Source organism: Antechinus flavipes, chromosome 2, assembly GCF_016432865.1.
Source record: "Antechinus flavipes isolate AdamAnt ecotype Samford, QLD, Australia chromosome 2, AdamAnt_v2, whole genome shotgun sequence".
NCBI lineage: Eukaryota > Metazoa > Chordata > Mammalia > Dasyuromorphia > Dasyuridae > Antechinus > Antechinus flavipes.
The window spans coordinates 589,603,864-589,625,925 of NC_067399.1; positions in this window are offsets into that span (position 1 = coordinate 589,603,864).

Genomic DNA, 22,062 nt, shown 5'->3' on the forward strand with positions numbered 1-22,062 from the left:
TAATCTCTTTGCTTATGTTCTTCAAATATAAGACAAGCAGGATGTTTTGGTGTATATCATTTAGAAATTTTAATTATTCACTATGTGTTTATGTCATTAATGACTAGACTAAAATGCAAGACAGAAACTATCTCATCCATATTTATCTTTCTACCTAGGTGTGGTCTAGTTTTCTGCCTGTAGTAAATATGCAATTTTATTTTATCAATGGATAAAGTAAATGTTATTTTCATGAATCCAATAATAAGGATTGGAATCCCCTTTGGATAGATTTAGCTGTTTTGGAGGTGGATTAGCTATTCAGAGATTGCCAGATTTTCTCTCACAATAACTTTTCATGTATTCAACATGTCAGCCAAATTTGTCTTCCGTTGAACTTAACTGTAGGACTCCTAACATTTTTTGAGGATGCTGATGAGGTTGGTCATATCTTGTCAACTCCAATCTTATCTTTGGCAACTGAATTTGAGCTGAATTGGAAATTCTGTTTTGTACTTGACATCATCATTTACCCCTCTGCAAGGGTAGAGATAATTTTTGATGGATAGCTTACCAAGAGTTTCAGCTTTGGATACCATAAATGCATCTAAGGTAAGTATGTATTCTTAAGAGATTTGTTTCTGAGATCTCTGAATCCATCTAATATAATAGAAGAGTCTGAGTATGAATGCCTATGTAAAAGAAGCCTGGAGCTTGGCTAATATGATGTTGTGGCTTCATTTTTATCTTGAATTAGTTTCTTAATTAAAGTTCCTTAACATTTAGTTTGGTGTTTTTGTGTTTATTGTTTTTATTTCAGCATCACACTGACTTCTCCCAAGGGGAGGAATCCTTAGCTCTCATTTTCCCCTGGGGGTTATCTGTAGCAGATATTTCATTCCTGGGCAGCCTTTCTCACCCCCAGCAGATGTCTGAACTAACTCTTTCACCATTAATTGATGTCTCTCTGGGAATTGCTGTCATCTTAATTATAATATTAGCAAAAATAATCAGAAGACCACTATGTGTATGGTAGCAGTGGACTTAGCATATATCCTAAAAACAAACAGAAAATATTTTTTTGAATTACCTGTTACTTTGAATGACAGTAAATCAGGAATCATTAAGTCCAACCTCTTCCTTTTTTAGATGCAGAAACTGAAACCCAAAGAAAAGGAATGATTCATCTAACAACACACAGGTAATAAACTGGGCTTCCAGCTGAACTCTCCTAAGGCTCAAGGCCAGCTTTATTTTCATTATACCAAACTATTTCCATAATAGGGAAATGAAAGATTGGATCAGAGTCTAAGGTATCTAGGGTTGCTTTTGAGAGTTTTGATCATTGGATTAATTTTGGACTTCAAAGACTTCCTGATTCTTCAATTTTCCTTAGAATCGAAGGTTTTAGTGATAAGTTTCAACCCATTAAGAAGTGGAAAAACATCACACTTGGATTTATTGACTCACATATGACAGGAATGGGTAGGATGCAGCATTTTACTAATGAACAAGTGAGTTGAGGAGAATTAAATGGAAAGGAAGTCATGTAAGGAGAATGAGGGATAACTGAGGGATAAGCATAGGTTTCTGGCATCCATATGATGTCAGGAGATCTAGAAGCTGGTTCATAGTATGTTGGATAGAATCACTCTCAAAAACCTAAAGGGTGATGTGAATGAGAGTTGCACAGAATTTGAAGGTATGGATGGGATTGATTTGTACCATAACAAGGAGCACTCAAATCAAGAAGTCATGAAAGTATTATTGTATAAATAGATTTATGTCATCATGTGCTCAGAGCCTTGAAATCAAGCTGGGTCTGAGGGAGATTAAGCAAAAAGTTTTTAAACTCTGGTAATACTTTCAATGATCTTCAAATCTATTTTCTTTCAATGTATTACCTGTGGAGTGATTGATCTGATCAAGTCTTTGGTCAAGGAATAACTCTGAGTTTGACTAATTATAAAGTAGTGTGAAAAACAAAAGAAAAGCAAAAACACTGGGATGGTAGGGTGTGGACTTAAGCATTCTCTCCCATTTTATGTTCCCTCAAGTTTGGAGAAGCCAAGATCCCTGTAAAATCAAAGTTTATTATCAGAGCTGCTATCTCCAGGATGGAGTAGACCAAGTTGTAGGTCTGTGGTCCTACTATGCACAGACATTCAAGGAAGCAATATGAGGAAAGTTAGTGGTGAGGAGGAAACATGCTTCAATTCCGTTGCTTGGAAAAAAATGTCTTATCAGCCTATAATCATTCCCTTCCCTACTTCTATCAAGAATGTTTTATTCCATCTCCCTTTTAACATTTTTCTCAGTCTGCACGATGCCCTTTTATGACCTCTTTTCTGCTGTAAGATTGCCCTGAATGCTTCCTTTAACTTTATTCATCATTCTTCTAATTGGATTTGGGAAGTGGGTAGGAGGCTAAGGGTATTTGAATCTTCACATTTTTCCTGCCCAGGAAAATCATAGTTTATTTAGAAAGGACAGAAGAAAACAATGGTTAGGAATTTGAAATCCAAAACAAGTAGGGATGATTTAAATTACCAGAATTAAATTCTACAATTGCTCCCTAAGATCTTCCAGAAAGCCCTTAAATGTCTTCCTCCACTAGCCACCAGTGCAAACTCTAAAAAGACAGACTACAGATTTCTGTTAGAATTATTTTGAATTAAGCAAAACCAACAGGAAAAAAATCTGTAACTGTATGCCAATTACTATGTGTTAGACCTTGTGCTAAGAATTAGGTTAAAAGAAAGGTAAAAACATGGTCTTCCCACATGATGATGATGATGACAATTTACATATAATTACATATGTATTGCACTATGCTAAGTGTTTTACAAATAGTATCTCACTTGATTCTTGCAACCCTGGATGGGGCTGTGGTGGGGAGGTAAATGTTCCAGAAGAGGTAACTGAGGCAGAGAATAATGACTTGCTCAGTATCATACAACTAATAAAAGCTGGAGACAAGATTTGAACTCAGATATTCCCGATTCCAGACCTGATGCTCTGAACTCTCTTTTATATCTTCTCTAATTCAGAGACACTGACTTTGCTCTTCCTTGGACACTCCTTCTCCTCCATCTGAGCATTTCCCCTGGCTGTCTCCCATGCCCAGAACTCCCTATCTCCTCTTCTTGGCTTCCTTAGCTTTCTTTAAGTCTCAGTTAAAGTCTTACCTTTTGAAAGAAACCTTTCCCAATATCCTTTAATATTAATGCCTGCTCTCTGAGATGAGATTATTCCCAACTTGATTTGTATATTTTTGTTGTATGTATTGATTTGTACATTATATCCTATAAGACTGACCTTGAGAGTAGAGATTCTTTTGTCTTCCTTTAGATTACCAGAGATTGTAATAATGCCAGATGCTAAATAAATAATTGTTGGATTGACATTTTTTTGGTAAGGGAAACAGAATAACACTAGTCTAAGCCCTGTATTTTAGGTAGTGAATCTGAACCACCATTAAAGGTAAGTGATTTACTCAAAGTCCTATTCCCTCACTGCCCTCAGAGATTAAAATCAAGCCAAACAGAGATACAAAGATTCTAGAAAAAAAAAAAAGCAAGTATACTTTTGCTTTGCCCTTTATATTTTAGGTTAGCTTTATTATATGATTGTTTGTGGATTATAAGTAGAGATATTTAATGAATACCATCAATTGAGTGGATCTGCAGCAAGGCCCTTCTAAGTTCTGGCAGATTTGAAACGAGTTTCTTTCATTGTCCAAAATGTGGCAGGCAGGTCAGTCTAAGGCTTCAGCTCTAAAATCAAGTCACACATGGCCTAGTTAAACATCTGGAAAGTCTGTCTTTAGACCATGCTTTTTTTTTTTTAATGTATTTTTGTGATCAGAAAATAATCGTTCCAAAATGACAGCATTTCAGAAACCATGATAGTCATGGGTAATGTGCAGTGTTGGTTAGATTGAAAGGGGGGAAAAGTCATTTCCTTAGTACTCAGAGTTAGATAATTTTCAAAGAAAATAATGTATTTCTAAGTTTAAAAAAGTATACATTTTATTTTTTGAAAAACCTTGGAAATCTAGCCTACTGATTTGAACAGATGAACAATGCATTTGACACATATACAAAATGAAATGTTCACCTTTATAAGAATAATTTGGGAACAATATTTTAACCCATAGAAATAGAAAATACTTTACATACTAAACTTTAATTATAATGCCAAGAATAAATTCCAATCTTGATAGAAGAAGACAGAATGAGTAGACCACCCATTAGCAAGAATTTAAGGAAACTTGCATTCTTTGGCTTAAATGGCAGCATCTTTTTTTCCCCTTTCTAGCTCTCCTTTCTCATTATCCCTTAATTATCATCCAAACCTTCTGCCATCCAACAGTACAAGAATATGACAATCTATGTGCCTTACATAAGTTAAAGTTTATATCATCATACTAGACTCCTAGATTTAGCTAATATTCAAGTCTTATTAAGCATATATTTATTTAAAAAATTGGGATGAATTACTTGGAGAGAAGGCTAATTTTGCCAATTTTAAAGAGATTTAACATAAATCAACATTCCCCTCATGCAGTGCTGTAATATTAAATTTATAATTAAAAAAACCCAGTAAAGAGGCTAAAGTACAGAATAATGAGAAAGATGTTAGCTGTAAAGCAAGAGGTTCTGTATTCAAATCCCTGCTCTAATTGCTTCTTGAGTATTACATCTGGGCTTTATTATCATTATTTTAAAAGTGAGGGTTCAGGATTGATGCCTTCAGTTCTCAATGTATGATCTTATAAGTCTTCCCTAACTAGAAAAGAAGGAATTTTCTAATAGGCTTGCAGAAAATTGTCTTATGGCAACTAAGGGAGGGATCACATGGATATCCATCTATGTGATTGTAGGGAACAGGGTTGCTTCATTTCTGATCATTACTTTGCTTTATAATCTAAACTGCTACCAAATTAGACTAGTTCTTTTGATTGTGTATTAAAGGACCCAATTCTCTCCCAATCCCTATAACTCCCCAATCTTCAAATGATTATTATACAGAACTGGTCTATTTCTGAAGTTCTGGAACTTTATTACAATCAATCAATAAATACTGATACCTGCAAAACGCAGGGTTTTATGTGGGCCATGAGATGAATAATCATGAGATTGCATGAACTAGTAGGGGGTTATTAGGTTTTAATTGTAGAGAAAGAAGCATTCATACAAACATTAATAGTATTACATTTCAGTACATGAATATACTCTCAGAATACTCTCACATTCCTTTCTTTTTTCATTTTCATGGAAATAAAGAGTACCAAGGAATGGAAATGCTAATGTATAGTGTCTTCAGTTTAGTAGATGTGGGGAAAGCATTGACAGATTTCCCTCAGTTGAACCATTTCCTGGAAGAATGCTTGAACACTGAAAATATTGAGTTTCTTCTGTAATTTCATAGAGCATGTTCTCATTTTCTTTGTCCTTAGAAGGGTAGTAGAAAGGATGGCAATTAAAGATCATCAATTTTTTTTTTCCTAATGGCAAAGGAATCTTGATGTTCTCAGGCTTCAGAAATATGATCTTGACAAGACAGTTCTGAACATAATGTATAGTGAACAAATTATTAGTTCTGGAGACATTAGTTTCCAGAAATCATTATTCTTCTCTACCAATGTTGAATAATAGTAAAACAATGAATGCTAAGAATTGGGCTTTTCTTTGCTTCCTTAATGTTAAGATGGACTATACTGGTTTTTATCAGTGTTGGAGGATAGAAAATCCTGATGCAGCAGAAATGTTTCCTGCATAATTAAGACCAGTTTTTGTAAGCAGAGGGTGCTGATGTAGGGTGTTTTGGTGATATGGGTAACTAGAAAATTGGTTTCATACCTGCATATAGGAAGCAATTGAAACAGCTGCTTATTTTTTAAATTAACCCATTTCTTTCAGGTGATGGAATCCATCCAACAACATTGTGGAACAAACAGATGACCAGAGATTTTGTTTGTACCTTCTTCTGTCCCTTTCCCACCTTTTTTTTAGAGGGAGTGGGGGACCTTGAATTTCTCTAGATGAATGCAAACAAGAAGGAAATAGCCAAGTTTATCTCCCAAATGTTGGAGTCTCCCAAATGGAAGGAGAGAAGACTTCTCCTTCAGGCTGCTGTTTCCTGTCAGAGAAATCAACATTTCCCCATTTCACAGTGATAGCTGAATTTGGGGGTAATATCATTAAAGGAAATTACAGTGTTTAGCAGTGTCAGCACGATGAGAAGCTGTTCCATTGTGATTGACAGGCTGAAGGAGGGAAGCCAGATAACTCCAAACATCAAACCATCTTTATGTTGTTAAAGCATCTAGAAAAAAAAAAAAGATTACCTTTTGTAGAGATTGACTTTGTTCCTTTCAGCAACATTCACTCAACAAGCCTTTACTAAATACCTACTTTGTGGCAGTACCAGGTGATAGGAATACAAAGGGAAAAAGAATCTATTCCCTGCTGTCAAGGAACTTACAGTCTAGTGGGGAGAAATAGCATGTGCATACATAAATATATATAGCACAAAGCAGTTTGGGGGAAGTGAAGACTAGCAACCAGGGAATCAGGATGAGCCTTATATAAGAGGTACCATTTGAGATTATCCTTGAAGGAAGCTGAGTCCTAAGAAGAAGAAATGGATTCCAAGTATGGACACTGACCATGTCAGAGGGAAGATTGAATATCTTGGAGAGAAGACAATCAATAAGACAGTCTGAGAACTAGAACTGTGTAAAGGGGACTAAATGCTCTAAAACCAGAAAGGAGGATGAAGTCTTATTGTGAAGACCAAAGAAAATTAATATTTTATTGTAGGGGTAATAGGAAACCATGGAAACTTCTTAAACAAGGGAAGGACCTGGTAGAGCTATGCTTTACAAATATCAATTTGAAGGACCTATGCCTTTATGAAGGTGTGAGCAGGATTGAAGAGAAATCTTTGGAGAAGTTTGAGATGCTGAGCACCTTTTGATCTGTTTGTTTTGGAGGAATAAAAATGTCTGCCTTTATTTGTTGCATTCACTACTAAACATTCACTTGCACATTAATACTTTATAAAGGTTCTGTTAGTCACGTCTCCTGACAACCAAATGAGGTCACAAGGTTATTTAACAGATGTGGAAAGTGAGAAACAGAGAGGTTAAACAATTTAACCTAGGAGAAATTGAGTTACTTCAGTAAGAGATAACTCAGCCAACTATATGGGAAAGCAAAAAAGGGCATTTCTTTGTTTACTTCTGTGTAGCTTGGTGGACCTAAGGTTTTTTATTAGTGTTTACAGTTGATGGACATTTTCAATTAGTCTTACCAATTATTTGATTAGAAGAAAGAGACATTAATCAACTTAATTACCATGGACTGCCTTTGAATTTAGTTTTACATCAGTCAACTCCAATTGTTCATTGAGCTCCTGTGAGCTAGACACTGGAAAGGATATGATAATATACCATATACAATATGTCTATGGCATCTATTGCATCTTTTGGGCTTACCACAGTGTCTGGCATAAAGTAGGGGCTTAATAAACTTTTATTGATTGGTTGATTCATACTTTCAGTACCATTGGGAAAGTGAAACATAAACAAATGAAAAGTTAAATAGAAATATTTGGTCATGTATGACACATGTCAGGTGAGTGGGATAAACAATAAGTACTAGAAAGAATAAAATGAGATGGAAATCTGTTTGGGAAAAGCTTCATAGAATCAAAACCATTTGCACTTAGGTTTGAGAGACCTGTAAGATTTCTGCTTCTGGGTATAAGGAGGGTAGCAATTTGAATATAATTGGAAAACTGCTGAAGAAATATTGCATCCACATCTTTTGTGTTGCTAAGTTAAATTCAAAATTAATTTTATGGCTTTCAAGCTAATTGTCATGGGAATGATGGGAATGAAAGAGAATTTACTCACATAAAGGCAACATAAAGTAAGTCTGGATTATTTTCAATTGAGAATGAATAAGGTTGTCCAAAAGACATTCTTGACCCAATTTGTTCTTTGTTATTCTGGCTGGGTATGACTATAAGCCCGACTAACAAAAGAGCAAAAATTAATTTGTTTCATGGTCTGTGTCATGAAGTGTTATGAACTTCCATGCATGGAAGAATTAGACAAATAATTGGTTAGCAGAAGAACACAGATACCAGCAGTTTAGCAAAGAATAAATGACATTAGCTTAGCTTGGTGAATAATCAGATAACAACTTTGAAGGAAAGCAGCAAATAGTATTTGCAGAAACAGAGAGGTTTCATCTGGGATGCAACTGCAGGAATATTTGTTGTTCTGAGATAAATATTTTCTTTCCTAGGGGTGGCATGGGAATCTGTAGGATATTATGTCTCTATGCATAGGAAGGAATGGAAAGGTTTCATATTTACTTTTTTGTTCTATATGCTTAAATGTATTTTGCTTTGGATTATTGGATGGTTTTGTTCAATATTGTAAAAGAGAATACCACATAGTGGTCTTATGAACTATAGATTTGAATGGACGATGATCCATAGTGTACCTAGAACCTGTGTGTCACTTTCATAGATCATTTTGATTAGACTATTATGTTAAAATAAAGGGATTTGGATCTCAGAGATCACTGAGGTCCCTCAAAGCTTTAACAATATATGATTCTATAACAAATAGAGATGATGTGGCAGAGTATTAGGAATGGAAATGAAAGACCCCTTATGAAACAGGAAGACAATTCCACTAATATTTTGTTAATGGAAATGAGAACTGGTATCAACAGTTTCAAAAAAGGCATAGAATCATAGAATTTGAAAGGTGTAGAAGATCACAGTGTCCATTAAATCCAATCCCTGCATGAGAGGAATTGTCATTTTAACATTCCTTACACGGGGATAGTCAAACCTATATTTGAAGATCTCCTAGATAAGGGAGTTTATAACCTCTTTAGTTAGCTCATTCCAGCTTTAGACAAGCTCTAGTTGTTAAGAAGATTTTCATGATATTGAGACTAAATCCACCTTTTTACAATGTTTGCTTAATGCTTCTTATTCTAATCTATGAGGTCAAACAGAAAAAAGACTTGAAACTATCTATGGATGGATTCCCTTTGACCTAATGATCTTACACACACACACACACACACACACACACACACACACACACACACATATAATAGCAAAATAAGAAATTACCAATATGAGAAATTCAGGAAACTATAAGCCAGCTTTCATGAATTGAGGTGGAATAAAGAAATTATAACTAAGAAAAATATACACAATGAAAGTAATAATGAAATATTATTAAAAGATAGCTAAATAAAGATTTGTTGCAATAGTTCTACTCACTTCACTTAACCTCAGATTATGTAAGTCTTTCCAGGCTTTTTCGGAGCCTGCTTCTCATTTCTTTTATTTAAATTATAGGTTTTATAAAAAAATATTCAAAATGTGTATAGAGAATTTTCACCATTCATTCCTGCAAAACTCTGTGGTTTTACTTTTCTTCCTCTTACCTTTTTCCCTAGATGACAAGCAATCCAATATGTTAAACATGTGCAATTTTTATACATATTTCTATAATTATCATGGTACAAAAAAGTCATATAAAAAGGAAAAAATAGAAAGAAAACAAAAGTCAAGCAAAAACAATAAAAGAGGTGAAAATATTATGTTGTGATCCACACTCAGTACTAACAGTACTGTCTTTGGATGCAGATGACTTTCTTCATCATAAGACCATTGGAAATGGTCTTTATCACCTCACTGTTGAAAAGAGCTTGTCTCTGTCAGAATTGACCATATTATCTTACTCTGCTGTAAATAAGGTTCTCTTGGTTGTACTCAGTAAACTTAGAATCAGTTCATGCAAGTCTCTCCAGACCTCTGTGAAATCATCCTACTGATCATTTCTTATAGAATAATAATATTCTGTAATATTCATATATCATACTTTTTCAGCCATTCTCCAACTGATGGGCATCCACACATTTTCCAGTTTCTTGCCACTACAAAAAGGGCTGCTCCAAACATTGTTGCACATATAGGTCCTTTTCTAATTTTTTTATAATCTTTTTTTGGGATACAGGCCCAGTAGAGAAAGCATAGTTAGCTAGTCTATTAGGGATAATTCCAAATTGATCTCCAAGATGGTTGGATCAGTTCACAACTCCACAATGTATCAGTGACTGTTTCCCCATATCTCCTCTAACATTCATTATCTTTTCCTGCATCTTAATTAATCTGAGAGGCATATAGTGGTACCTCAGAGTTGTCTTAATTTGCACTTCTCTGATCAATAATGATTTAGAGCATTTTTTCTTATTACTAGAAATTGTTTTGATTTCTTCATCTGAAAATTGTCTGTTCATATGCTTTGACTATTTATCAGTCGTAGAATGGCTTGTATTCTTATAAATTTGAATGAGTTCACTATGCATTTTATAAATGAAATCTTTTCCCTTCTAATCATATTTGCATTGGTTTTGTTTCTACAAAAAACTTTTTAACTTAATATAATCAAAATTATCCATTTTGCATTCTATAATATACTCTTCTTATTTAGTGACAAATTCCTTTTTTCTCCACAGATCTGAGAGATAGACTATCCTTTGTTCTTCTGATTTGCTTATAATATCACTTATTATGTATAAATCATAAACTCATTTCTATCTTGGTGTAGAGTGTTAGGTATGGCTCAATGCCTAGTTTCTACCATACTAATTTCAAATTTTTCTAACAATTTCTGTCAAATAGTAAATTTTTATCTGACAACTTAAAATCTTTGGGTTTATCAAAAACTAGATTACAGTAGTTATTTACTATTGTGTCTTGTGAACCTAACCTATTCCACTGATCAACTACTCTATTTCTTAGCCAATACCAAGTGATTTTGATGACCACTGCTTTGTAATATAGTTTTACCTCTGGTACAGCTGGCCCACATTAATTTGCATTTTTTTTTATTAATTCCCTTATGTGATGACCACATATTTAAAATCAGCCTGAGTCAGGAATTCAGGTTAAGGGAAAAATCTTTAGTCTTTATACTCAGTAGAAGTAAAGAAGGATTGTGATAGCAATATGGGCAGCTGCGACAGGAAGCCAGCTAGCAGAGGTGAAGGGGAATTGCAGGTGAAAAGGGGATCAGAGGTGAAGGGTGGTCGTAATAGCAATGTGAGCAGTTGTGTCAAGAAAACAGCCAGCAGTCTCTCTTTCCGCTTCCCTTTCCACTCCCCCGCCTCCACCCACCAAAATCGTCATTTCCTATACAACACATCAGGACTTGCACAAAGAATGGGCGGGGGCCATTCTTTTTCCAAGCATATATATTAATAGAGTATGGTCCAATTACTATTTAGCCTCACGTGCTTGGGACCTCAGTGCATCAACTTGAGCCTCAACCCATTACACCTTGAAATTCTTGACCTTTTGTTCTTCCAGATGAACTTTGTTATTTTTTCTAGCTCTGTAAAGTAATTTCTTGGAAGTTTGCTTGATATAGTACTGAATAAGTAGCATTTTTATTATATCAGCTTGGCCTAAGCATGAATACTTGATTTTTTTCCCCAATTGATTAGATCTAACTTTATCTGTGTGGAGAGCATTTTGTAATAGTGTCCACATAGTTTATTGCTTTGCCTTGGCAGGTATTGTGACCAGTATAACATAAACGGGCCAGTAGTGGTTGAAAATAAGGAAACAGGATTGCTGATAATTCAACAGAGCAATTTATTTAGAGAAATCAGGTTGCTTATATATCTTAAAATCATATGTTATTATGAAAAGTATTGTTCTGTGACCAACCCTGGTTTCTCTTTTCTATGATTCAGTTCTCTAAGGCATGTTTTGTTGTTGTTGTTGTTGTTGTTTGTTTGTTTGTTTGAGACTCAATTTTGTATAAAGTTCACAATGCCCTAGTAAGTGTGCCAGGATAATATATTTTATCATGATTTCAAGCTTAAATACCTCCCTTGATTTACATCAGAAGGAAGAGAACATCCCATTAATTCCCTAGATTCCTGGGAGTACTCTACAGACAGATTTCCAAATATTTTACATTATATATAGTTATTTTAAATGGAATTTCTCTTTGAATAATTTCCTGTTGAACTTTGTTGGTAATGTATGAAAATGCTGATGATTTATGTGGATTTATTTTGTATTCTGAAACTTTGCTAACATTGTGAATTATTTCTCATGGTATTTTAGTTAATTCTCTAGTATTCTCTAAGTATCATACATATCATCTCCAACGAGTGATAATTTGATTTCCTCGTTACCTACTCTAATTTCTTTATTTTGCTTCTCTTATTGCTAAAGCTAACATTTCTAATACAATATTGAATAGTAATGGTGATAGTGGGCAACCTTGCTCCACTCCTGATCTTACTGGAAGTGGTTCTAATTTGTCCCCATTACATATGATGTTTGCTGATGGTTTTAAATAGATGCTACTGATCATTTTAAGGAAACCTCCATTTATTCCTAAATTCTAGTGTTTTCAGTAGGAACAGGTGTTGGATTTTCTCAAATACTTTTTCCTACTTTTATTGAAATAATCATATAATTTGTGTTAGTTTGGTTATTGATATAGTCAATTATGTTAAGAGTTTTCCTATCACTGAACCAGCCCTGCATTCCTGGAGTAAATTGCATGTGGTCAAGGTGCATTATCCTGGGAATGACTTTCTTTGCTAATATTATTTAAGATTTTGGCACCAATTTTCATTAGGGCAATTGGTCTATAAATTTTTTTCTCTGTTTTGACACCATCTGATTTAGGTATTGGCACCATATCTGTGTCATAAAAGGAAGATGATATGACTCCTTCTTTCTCAATTTTTTCCAAATAATTTGCATATTATTCGAATTAATTGTTCTTCAAATGTTTGATAGAATCCATATGTAAATCCATCTGGCTCTGGAGAGGTTTATTTATTTATTTATTTATTTTTTAGGGAATTGATTAATAGCTTATTCTAGGCAGAGTCAAGATGGTAGAGAAGGCACATGGGACTTTCTAAGTTCCTCTCATGTCCTCACGACCAACTATTACATTCAGCCTCAAAAAATAGCGCTTGACTGGTAAAACCCATGAAGTTTAGAAGCACAACAACTTACCAGCCGAATATAATTTGGAAGATCATCAGGAAAGGTTTGTCATGAGGGGCCAGGAACAGACCAACACAAGAAGGGAGAGATTAATGTCTGGAGCAGACCAGGGGTGGAGGTGACATCTGTGGCTAGAGATGACTCTGCCATAGGCTAACTGCTCTGCCCTAATTATAAAGCAGTAAATCAGCAGAAAAATTAAAGCCAAAGACAGAGGGTGTTCTAAAAAATGCCAGAACCTAAAAAGATCTGGCTATAATCACCCCAAACCAGAAGTGACCCAACGCAGACTGTAACACAGTGCTGTAGCAACATCCTGCAGTATGGGGCTTTTGTGGGGGCAGTTACAAATCTTCACGGCAGGGGAGCACAGCCCGGGGAAGCCTCTAATCTGCATGGGGATGGGAGGGTCCGCCTGGGGAAATAGAACTTTTGCAGTGGTGACCGTACTTCTCTGGGCAGGGACACTTGCAGTCCATGTGGGACTATTCACTGGTCAGTCATTAATACCCACAACCCCACACTGGGCTTTGGCCTGGGGTAGTGACACTTTCACTGCCCAGATTCTAGCCCCAGGGCAGTCCTAAACTCACACAGCAGGGTTCTTTGCAGGGTACTTCCACAGCACCCTAGTGCAGACCTGAGTTACTTCTGGAGGAAACTCTTTCCCAGAGCACTTCCATACCTCACTGCTCTTTGTAGCCAGTTGGCAGACAGCTTCCCATCCATACACCTATTCTTGCTCTGCAGAGGAAGCTGGTAACCTCCTGGCCCTGAAGGCAGACCATACACGCTTTAACAAAATGAGTAAAAAAGTCAAAAGAATGATCGATAGCTTCTATACAGAAAGAGAGCAGGTTTTCAACCCTGAGGAGACTCAGACAGTCTCCAGACAATTGTTGGTCCCCAAAACAAAAGGCTCTCTTAGAAGAGACTATTAAATACCTTAAAAGAGAACTAGAAGAAAAATGGAGAAAGGAAAGAGAAGCTATACAAGAGAGCAACAACTTCCTCAAAAGTGAATTGGAAAAAGTAAAAGGTAAAAAACTCCCAAGAAGTGCAGGGAAACAGAATTTATGAATTGGAAAAGGTAAAGAATTCCCAAGAAAGTAGGATTTGTGAAGTGGAAAAAGAAAACTCACTAAATAGTGAAATGGAAAAAAATTCCACAGAGCAAAACAACTCATTTAAAAACTCAATTGGACATATACAAAAAGAAGTAAAAAAAAGCTAATGAAGAAAATAACTCACTAAAAATCAGAACTGAACAAATAGAAATGACTGATTCATTGAGACATCAAGAATCAGTCAAGCAAAACCAAAAAAAAAAAAAAAAAAGACATATTAGGAAAAAAAGTCAAATATTTACTTGGAAAAACAACAGACCTGGAAAATAAATCTAGGAGAGATAACCTGAGGATCATTGGACTTCCTGAAAATTATGATGAAAAAAAGAGCCTAGATACTATTTTACAGGAAGTCATCAAAGAGAACTGCCCAGAAGTAATAGAACCAGAAAATAAAATAGGTGTTGAAAGAATTCATCAAATACCTTTTGAAAAAGATCCTAAAATAAAAACTCCAAGGAATATTGTGGCTGAATTTCAGAACTATCAGACTAAAGAAAAAATATTACAAGCAGCCAGGAAAAAAAAATTCAAATACTGAGGTGCCACAATAAGGGTCACTTAAAATCTGGCTGCCTCAATATTAAAGGATTGAAGGGCCTGGAATCTGATATTCCAAAAGGCAAAAGAATTTGGAATGCAACCAAGAATAAACTACCCAGATAAGCTGAGCATTTTCTTCCATGGAAGAAGATGGACATTTTATGAAACAAAGGCATTCCATTTGTTTTTAAGGAAAAATAAACAGATCTAAACAAAAAACTTGATCTCTAGTCATAGGATTCAAGAGAAGCAGAAAAAAGGTAAAAAGAACTCTTGAGAACTATATTTCTGTTGTGGATATACATTAAAACTGCATGTATAATTTGATTTTACTGATATAACATAAAAAAGGGAAGTAAAAATGGAAAGGGGATGGTGTCAGAAAAAGGGTAAAGGGGAGATAAAAAGAGGGAAACTACATCCCACGATGAGGCAAAAGAAACCTATAATATCTGAGGGAACTTAGAGAGGGGGAGGAACATTATGTGAATCTTACTCTCATCAAAGTTGGCTTAAAGAGAAAATAATTGACATATTTGTTTTACAGAGAATCTTCTCTTACCTCATTAAAAAGTGGGGGAGGAAAAAGGAAGAGGAAAAAGAGAAATAAGGGAAGAGTACAAGAAAGGGGAAGGGATTCAAAGGAAAGAGGGAGGGGTCCTAAAGAGGGAGATTTGTGTGATACAATTGGGGCTCATAAGTTTAATACTGGGGAAGTGGGGAAGGAGGGACAAGAAAAAGAAAAGCACAGTCTGGAGATATTATGATGGCAGGAAATACAGAATTAGTAATTTTAACCATAAATGTGAATGGGATGAACTCTCCCATAAAGCGGAGGTGGATAGCAGACTGGATCAAAAGTCAGAACCCTACAATATGTTGTTTACAGGCAACACATTTAAAGCAGGGAGATACATACAGAGTAAAGGTAAAAGGCTAGAGCAGAATTTATTATGCTTCAGGTGAAGTAAAAAAAGCAGGGGTAGCCATCCTTATCTCAGATCAAGCAAGAAACAATAATTGATCGAATTAAAAGAGATAAGGAAGGAAACTATATCTTGCTAAAGGGTACTATAGACAATGAAGCAATATCAATATTAAACATATATATACCAAGTGGTATAGCATCTAACTTCCTAAAGGAGAAGTTAAGAGAGTTGCAAGAAGAAATAGGCAGCAAAACTATAATAGTGGGAGATCTCAATCTTGCACCCTCAGAATTAGATAAATCAAACCACAAAACAAATAAGAAAGAAATTAAAGAGGTAAATAGAATATTAGAAAAATTAGATATGATAGCTCTTTGGAGAAAACTGAATGACAGAATGACAGAAAAGACTGTACTTTCTTCTCAGCAGTTCATGAAAACTACACAAAAATTGACCATATATTAGGACATAAAGACCTCAAAATTAAATGCAGGAAGACAGAAATAATAAATGCTTTCTTTTAAGATCACAATGCAATAAAAACTACATTCAACAAAAAGTTAGGGTTAAATAGATCAAAAAGTAATTGGAAACTAGATAATCTCATCTTAAAGAATGATTGGGTGAAATAGCAAATTATAGACACAATTAATAATTTCACTCAAGATAATGACAATAATGAGACATCATTTCAAAATTTGTGGGATGCAGCCAAAGCAGTAGTAAGGGGAAATTTTATATCTTTAGAGGCTTACTTGAATAAAATAGAGAAAGAGAAGATCAATGAATTGGGCTTGCAACTTAAAAAGCTAGAAAAAAAGCAAATTAAAAACCCCCAATCAAATACTAAACTTGAAATTCTAAAATTAAAAGAAGAAATTAATAATATCAAAAGTAAAACAACTATTGAATTAATAAATAAAACTAAGAGTTGGTTTTATGAAAAAAAACAATAAAATAGATAAATCTTTGGTAAATTTGATTAGAAAAAGGAAAGAGGAAAATCAAATTGTTAGTTTTAAAAATGAAAAGGGGGAACTTTCCATCAATGAAGAGGAAATTAGAACAATAATAAGGAGTTACTTTGCCCAACTTTATGCCAATAAATTTGATAACTTAAGTGAAATGGATGACTACCTCCAAAAATATAGGCTTCCCAGATTAACCAAGGAGGAAGTAAAATGCTTAAATAGTCCCATCTCAGAAAAAGAAATAGAACAAGCTATTAATCAGCTTCCTAAGAAAAAATGCCCAGGACCAGATGGATTTACATGTGAATTCTACCAAACATTTAAAGAATAATTAGTCCCAATGCTATATAAACCATTTGAAAAATAGGGAATGAAGGAGTCTTACCAAATTCCTTTTATGACACAGACATGGTACTGATATCTAAAGCAGATAGGTTGAAAATAGAGAAAGAAAATTATAGACCAATCTCCCTAATGAATATTGATGCTAAAATCTTAAACAAGATATTATCAAAAAGACCACAGAAAATCATCCCCAGGATAATATACCATGATCAAGTAGGATTTATACCAGGAATGCAGGGCTGGTTCAATATTAGGAAAACTATTAGTATAATTGTCCATATTAATAACCAAATTAACAAAAAAAACATATGATCATCTCAATAGGTGCAGAAAAAGCATTTGATAAAATCCAACATCCATTCCTATTAAAAACACTTGAGAATATAGGAATAAATGGTCTTTTCCTTAAAATAATCAGTAGCATCTCTTTAAAACCATCAGTAAGCATCATATGTAATGGGGATAAACTGAAAACATTCCCAATAAGATCAGGAGTGAAACAAGGTTGCCTTCTATCACCATTACTATTCAATAGTGTATTAGAAATGCTAATAATTTGGCAATAAGAGCTGAGAAAGAAATTAAAGGAATTAGAGTAGTTAATGAGGAAACCAAATTATCACTCTTTGCTGATGATATGATGGTATACTTAGAGAAGCCCAGAGATTCTACTAAAAAGCTATTAGAAATAATCCACACCTTTAACAAAGTTGCAGGATACAAAACCCACATAAGTCATCAGCATTTTTATATATCATTAACAAAATCCAACAGTTAGAATTACAAAGAGAAATTCCATTTAAAGTAACTACTGATTGTATAAAATATTTAGGAATCTATCTGCCAAGGGAAAATCAGAAACTATATGAGCAAAACTACAAAACTCTTTCCACACAAATGAAGTCAGATGAAACCAATTGGAAAAAAAAATTAAATGCTCTTGGATTGGGTGAGCAAATATAATAAAGATGACAATATTACCTAAACTAATCTATTTATTTAGGGCTATACCAATCAGACTTCCCAAAAACTATAATAATGATCTAGAAAAAATAACAACAAAGTTCATATGGAAGAACAAAAGGTCATGAATTTCAAGGGAAATAATGAAAAAAAAAATCAAATGAAGGTGGCCTAGCTGTACCAGATCTAAAATTATATTATAAAGCATCAGTTACCAAAACCACTTGATATTGGCTAAGAAATAGACTAGTTGATCAGTGGAATAGGTTAGGTTCACAGGACAAAACAGTCAATAACTTTAATAATCTAGTCTTTGACAAACCCAAAGACCCCAGCTTTGGGGATAAGAACTCACTGACAAAAATTTCTGGGAAAATTGGAAATTAGTATTGTAGAAACTAGGCATTGACTTAACACTGTACACCAAGATAAGGTCAAAATGAGTTCATGACCTAGGCATAAAGAATGAAATTATAAATAAATTGGAAGAACATAGGATAGTTTACCTCTCAGTCCTGTGGAAGAGGAAGGAATTTATGATCAGAGAAGAACTAGAGACCATAATTGATCACAAAATTGAAAAATTTGATTATATCAAATTGAAAAGTTTTTGTACAAACAAAACCAATGCAGACAAGATTAGAAGGGAAACAATAAACTGGGAAAACATTTTTACTGTCAAAGGTTTTGATAAAGGCCGGATCTCCAAAATATATAGAGAATTGACTCTAATTTATAAGAAATCAAGCCATTCTCCAATTGATAAATGGTCAAAGGATATGAACAGACAATTCTCAGACAAAGAAATTGAAACTATTTCTAGCCATATGAAAAGATGCTCCAAGTCATTATTAATCAGAGAAATGCAAATTAAGACAACTCTGAGATACCGCTATACACCTGTCAGATTGGCTAGAATGACAGGGAAAGATAATGTCGAATGCTGGAGGGGATGTAGGAAAACTGGGGCGCTGATACATTGTTGTTGGAATTGTGAATACATCCAGCCATTCTGGAGAGCAATTTGGAACTATGTTCAAAAAGCTATCAAACTGTGCATACCCTTTAACCAAGCAGTGTTACTACTGGGCTTATATCCCAAAGAGATTTTAAAGAAAGAAAAGGGGCCTGTATGTGCAAGAATGTTTGTAGCAGCTCTCTTTATAGTGGCCAGAAACTGGAAACTGAATGGATGCCCATTAATTGGAGAATAGCTGAATAAATTGTGGTATATGAATATTATGGAATATTATTGTTCTGTAAGAAATGACCAACAGGATGACTTCAGAAAGGCCTGGAGAGACTTACATGAACTGATGCTGAGTGAAATGAACAGGACCAGAAGATCATTACATATTTCAACAACAATACTATATGATGATCAATTCTGATGGACGTGGCCCTCTTCAAAATGAAGATGAACCAAATCAGTTCCAATAGAGCAGTAATGAACTGACCAGCTCTCCAAATCGCTCTCCAAAATTGTTGGATCAGTTCACAAGTTCACTCCCAATCATTAGTGTTCCAGATTTTCTACATCCTCTTCAACATTTACATTTATCCTTTACCATTCTCTTAGCCAATCTGAGAGACAAGAAGTGGTATCTCAAAGTTATGTCACTTTGCATTTCTCTGATCAATAATCATTTAGAACATTTTTTCATATGACTATAAATGGCTTTAATTTCATTGTCTGAAAATTGTCTTTTTATATCCTTTGACCATTTATCAATTGGGGGAAGGTATTTATTCTTATAAATTTGAGTCAATTCCTGACAAATTTTAGGAATGAGGACTTTATTAGAAATGCTGAATATAAAAATTTCCCCTATCCTTCTGCTTCCCTTCTAATCTGGGATGCATTAGTTTTGCTTGTATAAAACCTTTGTAATTTAAGGGAATCAGAGCTATCTATTTTGCATTTCATAATGTTCTCTAGTTCTTCTTTGACCATAAGTTCCAGCCTTCCTCAGAGGTCTCCATAAGGCTCCACAGATGGGCTATCCTTTTTCCTTCTAATTTGTTTATGATATCACCCTTCATGTCTAAATCATGAATACATTTTGAACCTTTTCTTGGCCTAGGGTGTTAGGTGTTGATCAGTTCTAGTTTTTGCCTTACCATTTCCCAGTTTTCCCAGAAATTTTTGTGAAATGATGAATTCTTATCCCAGAAGCTGCAATCTTTGGGTTTATCATGCACTACATTACTATAGTGATTAACTATTGTGTCTTGTCAACCCATCCTATTCCACTGATCCACTATTCATTTTCATGGCCAGTACCAAATTGTTTTGATGATCACTACTTTATAATAGTTTTATATTTGGTGGAGCTTAGCCACCTTCCTTTGTATTTTTTCATTAGTTCCTTTGAAATTCTTGACCTTTTGTTCTTCTAGATGAATTTTATTATTAATTTTTTCTAGCTTCATAAAGGAATTTCTTGGCAGTTTGATTGGTATGACTCAGGAGGTTTTGGTAAAAACAATCAACACCTTTCTAAAGCTGAAGAAAGGAGCTGCCAATTTGAAGCAATAGCAGCTTTACTCAGTGCTGTTTTCTACCATTTAATGATAATTTAATTCTTTTTGCTCTTTGGAGGAAGATCATCTGGTTAATAAATAATAAAAGATATATGGTCAGAATATTAGATGTCATCATATTCCATACTTATCTCGAAGCATGAGTCCTCTCTAGAACATCCCTAATGGAATCATTCACTATTTATTTAGATGCCTCCAATGCTACAAATCTTAATAATTCACCAAAACCTTACTTATTCTTTGGAAAGCTCCAACCAGCAAACTGGGGTAAACTAGATTAAGTCTGAGTTCTAAGCTTTAAATTCTACATTTAATGCTGATTGTGAGAAGATTTTTTATTATACATAGAGGAAAAAACTTCTACTCATTATTTCTAGTTTTGTTTTAAGAAGCAGGCAGAATAAATGCTATTTCCCTTTATCTTGATTGCCTTGTATAATTAAAAAATATGATTATTATCCCCTATAATTTGTCTCAAAAGGTTAAATATTAGTAATTCCTTCAAGTAATCCCTATTTATCATTGTTTTTTGAGATCTCTTACCGTTGTCTTCCATTGGTGTTGTTCAGAAGAGTTGTCTTTCTCTAAACACTTTTTTTATTTGTCAGTGATCCTTTGAGGAAACATCAGCATAACACACTCCTCTAGATGTATTTTGGGCAGATTACAATTAATCATTCTTTTGTAATGATTGACAAATATAGCATCAGCTCATTTGTATGCCTTATGATTCTATTGACATATATTGAACTTCCAGTCCATGAAATTTTCTAGAAAGTTAATTAATATTTTAATTTTCCTATTTGAGGGTGATTCTATTAACTTTATGTAATTATGTTATTTACCCAATTTGTATTGGTAGATATAATGAGTCATCCCTACTCTCTCACATAGTCTCCTTTGAAATTACTACTATTCACTTGTCTGGTGGCTGACTGGAAAAAAAGATGAGGAAATTCATCATGGGCTAAGGGTGTAGAATGGTGTACATGCTATTAGAGTGGTTGTTATATCTGTTGGTTTTGTTTTGATATCTTTCTTTGTGATAAAGGAGGGCTCACAGAGTGGGTTAGTTGTAAATATCTGGAAATTACTAATATAAAAAGGAAAGTCATTAATCAAACCATTTATAATCAAATAATTACAAATATTGAGAAAAAATGATGAGTATGGAGTGGGAATACAGAAAGTAACCAAGCTGAAAAAAGGGATATAGATCAGCCCTTGATTATTACCACATTTGTATCATAAAGTAAAAAGGCTCCCTCTTGAAATATTAATTTTAAGGATTACATTTCCATTCCTCCCAAGATACATTTTTCTAAAAGAACTTGGGAGAGAATATGATTTTATTTTCAAAGTCATTCATTGTTCTTTCATTAAGTAAAACTCCCAGTTGTGTAACTTGCAGCCCTCAAGTTTAAAAGCAGAAGGGATGGGAACAAGGGAGGAGAAGAACTTTAGTGTAAAAGCAGTGCTTAAAGAAGTCCCAGAAAGGCCCAAATAGAGTTGCTTTGGAAAATTCAAACTCTGATACTGTCAAGACAAAGATAAAGCATCCCCAGTCATTTATAA